Genomic DNA, 7,127 nt, shown 5'->3' on the forward strand with positions numbered 1-7,127 from the left:
CTGAAGGCGGCGAACATGGCCGGCTTCCTCAGACGCTTTCCTCGGCTTGCAGGCGCTGGTTTCGACGGCGGCGGCTTCTCTCAAAGTGCAGCGATGCGGAGAGCTTCGCTGAAGAGACGAAAATCAGGGTATCAGCCTCCGAGCCTTCCTTTTATACGCTAAGCCACTCCCATTCTGGCGGGCTGTGACGCGTGAGGCTCACTGGTAGGCTGCTGCAGTTGCCGCGGAGCAGCCAATGAGCGCGCTAGATAGCCTGCTCTAGGTCTGCTAGCTGCTGTACTGCGTTGACAATGAATAAAAATTAAGGATAATTTTTTGGCTTCATATCTCGAGAAAAGATTACTTTACCCGTAGCGTAAGCTAACTTACGCAATATGAGAGAACCTCTCGTAAGAGAACGTGTCCTTGGAACACAATCTGACAGCAGTTATCCTAAACAAATCAATAAGACCTAATATAACGGCGCGATCCTACTAGAGCGGCGAAAAGCATTCAGACGCCTCGCTCCCTTTGACTCAACACTGGAACAGCTGATTTTCAAGCGTGCTGTGGCGTTTCCAGCGATGCAGCCGAAAATCAGCTGTTCCAGTGTTAAGTCAAAGGGAGCGAGGCGTCTGAATGCTTTTCGCCGCTCTAGTAGGATCGCGCCGCATAGGTCATAATTATTTCGGGTTTACGTTGGCTCACGGTCGGCGATCATGTCGGGTTTACGTTGGCTCACGGTCGGCGATCATTCTAATGCCACCATCTTCCCGATGTCTTACCGATTAGCTACCGATCTCCATAAGACATCTCACCGAGGCACTTTATGTCGGGCAGGCACACGCGCCCCAACGTCGGCAAGACCTAATTTGCTGTCTGGGTTGTGCTGCGAGACGAAGTGTATCAACTTGTCAGACACCATTCTGGATTTTGTCGTTCGCTTGTACGGTGGCTCTGAATTGTCAAATAACCTCTTAAAATACTGGCTGTGGATGCGAAAAACGCAGAAAATCGAACCCGATCCGATTTTTTTTATTACGGACGAAAGTTTCGTAGACAGTGTGCAAGCGTGATTGACATAACGTGAGGTCGATTTTTTTTTTTTTACGTGCGAAAATTTCGGATGCGAATTTCGGACTCAAGGCCATTGCACACTGAAGTCCGAAATTCGCATCCGAAATTTTCGCACGTTAAAAAAAAAATTCGACCTCACGTTGTCAATCACGCTTGCACACTGTCTACGAAACTTTCGTCCGTAATAAAAAAATTCGGATCGGGTTCGATTTTCTGCGTTTTTCGCATCCACCACAGCCAGTATTTTGAGAGGTTTTTTCACAATTCAGAGCCACCGTACAAGCGAACGACAAAATCCACAATGAATTTAGCAGCCAATTCGATCACTAATCATGTATTATTTGGGTATAAAATATAACCTGTATACAGCTGTTCTGTCTGCCCAGCGCTTCCGCCGGCCACCTGCGTGTGTGTTTGTGTGTGTGTGTGCGTGCGCGCCCATACATGCTGCCAGTCTCTGTTCAGGATCGATTGGTTCACGGAAATTGGTGGTCTTGTTTTTAATATGTGGCTCCAGTATCGCTAGCAAAGCATCAAACTGTTCCACTGACATTCTGAGGTAAATTTTGAATCGCTCTGGATAATTTCGCAACTCCTTGATAAGGAGGTGAAACTCTCCTTCCTCTAGACTCGGCGCACGTTAAAAATTTCGCACGTTAAAAAAAAAATTCGACCTCACGTTATCCCAGCAAACACAGAACGTTCCCCTAACCGTTTGGTTCCCATTTGGTTATTTTTTTGGGAACCAAACAAGAACGTTCTGGGAACGTTCCCTGTAGGTTATTTTTAGGATCTATGTTTATAACATTAAGGGAACGTTCCCAGAACGTTCCCTGTAGGTTATTTTTAGGTTTAAATTTATAACCTAAAGAGAACGTTCTGGGAACATTCCCTGTAGGTTATTTTTAGGATCTATTTTTATAACTTTAAGGGAACGTTCCCAGAACGTTCCCTGTAGGTTATTTTTAGGTTTAATTTTATAACCTAAAGAGAACGTTCTGGGAACGTTCCCTGTAGGTTATTTTTAGGTTCTATCTGCATAACTTTAAGAGAACGTTCCCAGAACGTTCCCTGTAGGTTATTTTTTAGGTTTAATTTTATAACCTAAAGAGAACGTTCTGGGAACGTTCCCTGCAGGTTATTTATAACTTTTTATAACCTCCAAATCCGAGACCATGGTCCTCAGTCGGAAAAGGGTGGTTTGCCCACTTCAGGTTGGTTCAGTTCCTGCCTCAAGTGGAGGAGTTTAAGTATCTTGGGGTCTTGTTCGCGAGTGAGGGAAGGATGGAACGGGAGATTGACAGACGGATCGGTGCAGCTTCTGCAGTAATGCGGTCGATGTACCGGTCTGTCGTGGTGACGTCCAACCAAGTTTTATAACTTTAAGGGAACGTTCCCAGAACGTTCCCTGTAGGTTATTTTTAGGTTTAATTTAATTTTAATTTTAATTTAATTTAATTTCTTAAACCAATTGAATGGTTTGCAATGTTTTGTGCTTTAACACCATTTATCAAATGCTTAATTAAATGACCATTATCAGGCAGTAGATAATGCCTAAGTAATCAATAACTTTGCTCATTGGTAGGCAGTCTTTTTTAGTTAATTATTTTTAGGTTTTATTTGTATAACCTAAAGAGAACGTTCTGGGAACGTTCTCTGCAGGTTATTATTTTAATATCACTTAACAGGCAGATTACCAACTGACAACGTCGTCAGTACGGTCCCCTAAGGTTATAAGATAACCAACAACGTTCAGATCTATTCGCAATAACTTTTTATTAATGATATTTTAAATTATGTTATACATTTTAATTCTATATGTTTATTTAAATGCTGCGTGACTTTGAAGTGTTTTAATGCGCATGCGCGGAATCAAACACTGGAGCGCGCACGTGTGCTGCGCGAGAGCAGATGGAAACCAGAAACGTCATCAACAACTGACAAACAACAAAACTCCCGTCTGTCGCGGTTGGTTTCACTGCTTTCAGGTAAGTTTAGTCAACAAAATCTCACAAATAATACACACAAACGTCCCTGACACATTTCTTACGTGTAATTGACACGCTTCTGTTGAATATTTACTTTAAAGAAATGGTTTTGTGTCTTTGAAAAAGTCCGTTAGCATCTAAGCTAACCGGTTTCAGAAGAGAACGTTAGGCCTAAGTTACGTTAAGTTAAGGTCTTATTTATGAAAGTTTGGGTTTTTAAACACATATTTAGTGTAGATAACAGTTTTTTTATAGTTTTGCTGGTAATTTGTCAATGGGTGATTGGAAGTAAGCTAATTTATTTAACCTAAAAGAATGCACTGTATTGTTAACTTAATCAGTGACGTCACTTACCAATATTGCTAAAATGTGATTTCAGAATAGCGAGAGAGAAAAAAAATCCTCTACAACAAGGGGTGAGTTATTGTTTAATCATGATAATAATTCCATATGCATTTATTTCACAATATATTATCTTAAGATTTTTATATATTTATCTTTTCTGCATTTCACCTCTGTTCTAGCTTGGTTCCTTTTATTAAACCAATCCCATGTAATATTGTTGGCTCTGTGACAAATAGCTTGTTATGTTCCTAGATCCTCATGCTGTGATGGCCTGCTGCACCCCCTGTCCAAGACAATCTCCATGGCTATGAACCATATGACTAGTAAGCAAAACCACCTCAAACACACAGTGCACTACTGTTCAAAGGTTTGAGGTCTGTAAGATTTATGCTTTTGAAATAAGTCTCACATTTTAAAATCATTAACCCCAGGGTTTTTCAGTGAGATTGTCCTTGAGAAGCCTGTAGGCTAAATAATCAGCTAAATAATAGGCGACTAATACAATATTATAATGGTCATATAGTTATAATAATAATTCATTTAACTATTATGATAACATGATATCCTGATCATTAGTATATTTTATTTTATTTCTTTAGGTCTGTTTTGAATTATGTTGGCCAATGAGACTGACACCATACTGTCCAACTCAAAGGTATTTATGTATTTGTATGTTTTTTTTTATTGATCAATACTGAAATTCTTTGTACTTTTAAATGCTGAATGTGGTTCAGGGGGTCGACAACTTTAGGCAGTTATTTTTCACAGATATCTTGGGCAGCTGTGGCTCATACTCTTAGCCTTTAAAAATGTTTGAATTGATCTCCCCAATGCAATATCAGGGGGTAAATATATCATTAGAGTTCTAAAAGTTATGGCTTTGCTCTTGTTACCAGATGAGATATAATCCCTATTGTTTGGCCCTGTGATTCTTCAGGACAAGACCTTGATGCCATCCATAGTCAGTAGATGAAGAAGGTGAGTTTAGCCCATCTTGTCAAAATGCCCATCTTGGCGAGTTTCCTCGTAAACAGTCTTGTGTGTTTTAAACAGAAAGAAAACAGATGCATGTCATTTATATTAGGTCTGCGCATTCGTCTTAAAGGGACAGTAGCCTAACGTACCCGCAGCTGTTTGTGTCGCCAATGGTGATCAAACATCAAAAGAGAAAATGACTTGTAGCTTTAGCAAAGATACATTTAATTAATTTATAGTTATTTTATTTTTACAGTGAAGACTTATTTTACATTTTGATAATTCAATTTCTGTACCTGATGTTTTCAGATTTAACTGAAAAACATAATGCACTGCTTATTTCAACTGTATTTTTCTTCTATTGTATTTATCTATGCTTGTTATCTATTGTAATTTTCTATGCAGGTTCACTCCTCTACAAAATCCCCCCAATAGGGGTTATGCGGAGCGCCCAGCGGTCGAACCGGAAAGAGGTCTAAGCATTTCCGCTTTTCACTTCTGTACACATCTGCAGCGGTAGGTGATCTCGGTTTACTGTTAATTTTCGCTTATTACACTAAAATTCTTATTTCTGTTTTAATTAAAATGTCACGAATGCTAAAATATCAGAAAAGGGAACATCCGAACAGCAGTTTTTGTTGTGTGCCGATCTGCTCTATGTCGGGGAAAATGAGTAGTACAGAAGTACAAATGGGTTCTGTACTCATAAAGTGACATCAACATTCGCGTCAGCAGTAGCATTCTCCGTCAGGCAAATGTTATTTAAATAAACTCCTGATGTACTTACAAACTTTCCAATGCCTGGTTTAATGAGTACAGAACCTATTTGTACTACTGTAGAAGTTTGGTACCATTCTGGGCATTATTAGTGGGGTAATTTACCAGATACAAACCTGGAGCCGTTAGCGCCTGCACTAAACCATACGGCTGATATCTCTAAATAAACTCTACATTTTTCAATATTGTGCAGCCCTAATATTGAGCATATCTTAAAGTGAACTTGGAATGATAATTTGTGATACCAGATGAGATGTATGTATGATAGATTTTGAACTGTAATATATATATTTTTTTTTTTCAGGTTTTCTGGGATCCCAGCGGAAGGCATCAAGGCATCAGATGTTGGCCTGGACAGATGTTCCTGTAAACTACACCGACCTTTGCTTTTGCATGGATGGCTGATTATTAGCATGTTCTGTGAGGGCATCATTATAGCAAAACTGAGCACCTGTGACAGTGGAATTTGTAGGTGTAAAGTCACAGATAAAAAAAAAAAATTGATAGTAGTTTCAAACTTTTTTTCTCTTTCTCTCTCATAAACAACACAGCAGTTACAGGTTTTCAAATTCTTCATTGGAGGTGAGATTTATACGTTATATGTAGAGCGAATTCGCAGGTCAGAGTTCACTAGACTTGAATATTATTTTCTCTATTTTTTATTTGACTTCAGAGTTGAAAGTGGGCTTAAAGGGTACATAGGCTTAATGGGTATCCTTACCCCTATATAAAACATTCCTTTTTTGATTTGTAGTCTGAAATAATAAATAGTGCAATATAAATAAATGCAATGTAGTGTTTTCAAATATATACATTTTTCTATACACATTGATGCTGAAATATCTGAATAAATACACGATACCAGCAGTGCTCGTGCTCTCATATCTCCTACAGCTTGTGACACACAATCCCACCTCACTCTTTTCATTTGCTCCGGATGAATATTAATGCCATTACAGGGCTTGAATTTTGGCATGGGATTGTGTGTACATGTAACGCGTTGTCTTTTTATTTTCTTGTTAAATTTGCAGATGGTTTTGGGAGTTTAAATGTTTTGAGCGGAGTGAAGATTGGCACATTCATGTATATTGTATATAAATGAAGACTTTTTCAATTTTGTTCTAAGTTATAGGCTACAGTTTGCAAAAAGATAGTTTTAATTAAAATGTTTGTGCAGTTTTATTTATTGAAATATTTTCATGTTTGAAATATTAAATGTAAATTACTGTTCCTGAATACATTTTGCTAACGCTGTTTTTGATGACTTATTTTAGGTTGATAATTAAACAATGAATCAACAAAAACATGGATTGTGTGCTGATTTATTTATTTAATACAAACTGATTGATTTACTTATTAATGATAGTTTCTGTAAATTCAATTTATTGTAATAATATATTCATAGGATTTTTAAGTGTTTGAACAATAAACAATGTAGAATATGTTGTTTGTAGACCTATAATTTGTGTACAGGCATATCAGGATGTGTAGACGTTAGGAGAACCTTCCGGGAACGTTCCCCTAACCTATAGGGAACGTTCTATTAACGTAAAGAAAACTTTCCTGGCTAACCAATAGGGAACGTTCTGGGAACCAAAAACTAACGTTCCCAGAACGTAAAATTGTTAGCTGGGATGTCAATCACGCTTGCACACTGTCTACGAAACTTTCGTCCGTAATAAAAAAAATCGGATCGGGTTCGATTTTCTGCGTTTTTCGCATCCACAGCCAGTATTTTGAGAGGTTTTTTACAATTCAAAGCCACCGTACAAGCGAACGACAAAATCCAGAGTGGCGTCTGACAAGCAGACAAATGTCTGTCACACGCCAGCCGTGTGTGTGTGTGTGTGTCTGTGTCCGTCCGTCCGTGTCCCCATACCTTAGACCAGGGGTGGGGAACCTTTTTCCTATAAAGGGCCATTTACAATTTTTTAACATTCTTTAAGGGCCATTGTAATGAGCAGGGGCGTTTCTAGGTTTTAAAAA

General features: G+C 38.7%; 2 long non-coding RNA genes across 3 annotated transcripts; one reads left to right on the top strand and one right to left on the bottom strand.

Annotated features, from left to right (window-relative positions):
* The first annotated feature begins 2,202 nt into the window (after positions 1-2,202).
* LOC309479534 lies at positions 2,203-6,449 on the top strand. Of its 2 annotated transcripts, XR_014199277.1 has the most exons (7): positions 2,203-3,044; positions 3,424-3,460; positions 3,642-3,712; positions 3,989-4,044; positions 4,286-4,367; positions 4,770-4,880; positions 5,446-6,449. It is a non-coding gene; the product is annotated as an uncharacterized lncRNA (long non-coding RNA). The 2 variants fall into 2 exon arrangements; XR_014199278.1 differs by having other exon boundaries at positions 2,204-3,460.
* On the bottom strand, positions 6,142-6,726 carry LOC309479604. The gene is made up of 2 exons (XR_014199329.1): positions 6,679-6,726; positions 6,142-6,645 (listed from the first exon to the last, which is right to left on the bottom strand). It is a non-coding gene; the product is annotated as an uncharacterized lncRNA (long non-coding RNA).
* Between the last annotated feature and the right edge of the window lie 401 nt (positions 6,727-7,127).

This window comes from Leuciscus leuciscus, assembly GCF_965113295.1.
Source record: "Leuciscus leuciscus genome assembly, chromosome: 1".
Lineage (NCBI taxonomy): Eukaryota > Metazoa > Chordata > Actinopteri > Cypriniformes > Leuciscidae > Leuciscus > Leuciscus leuciscus.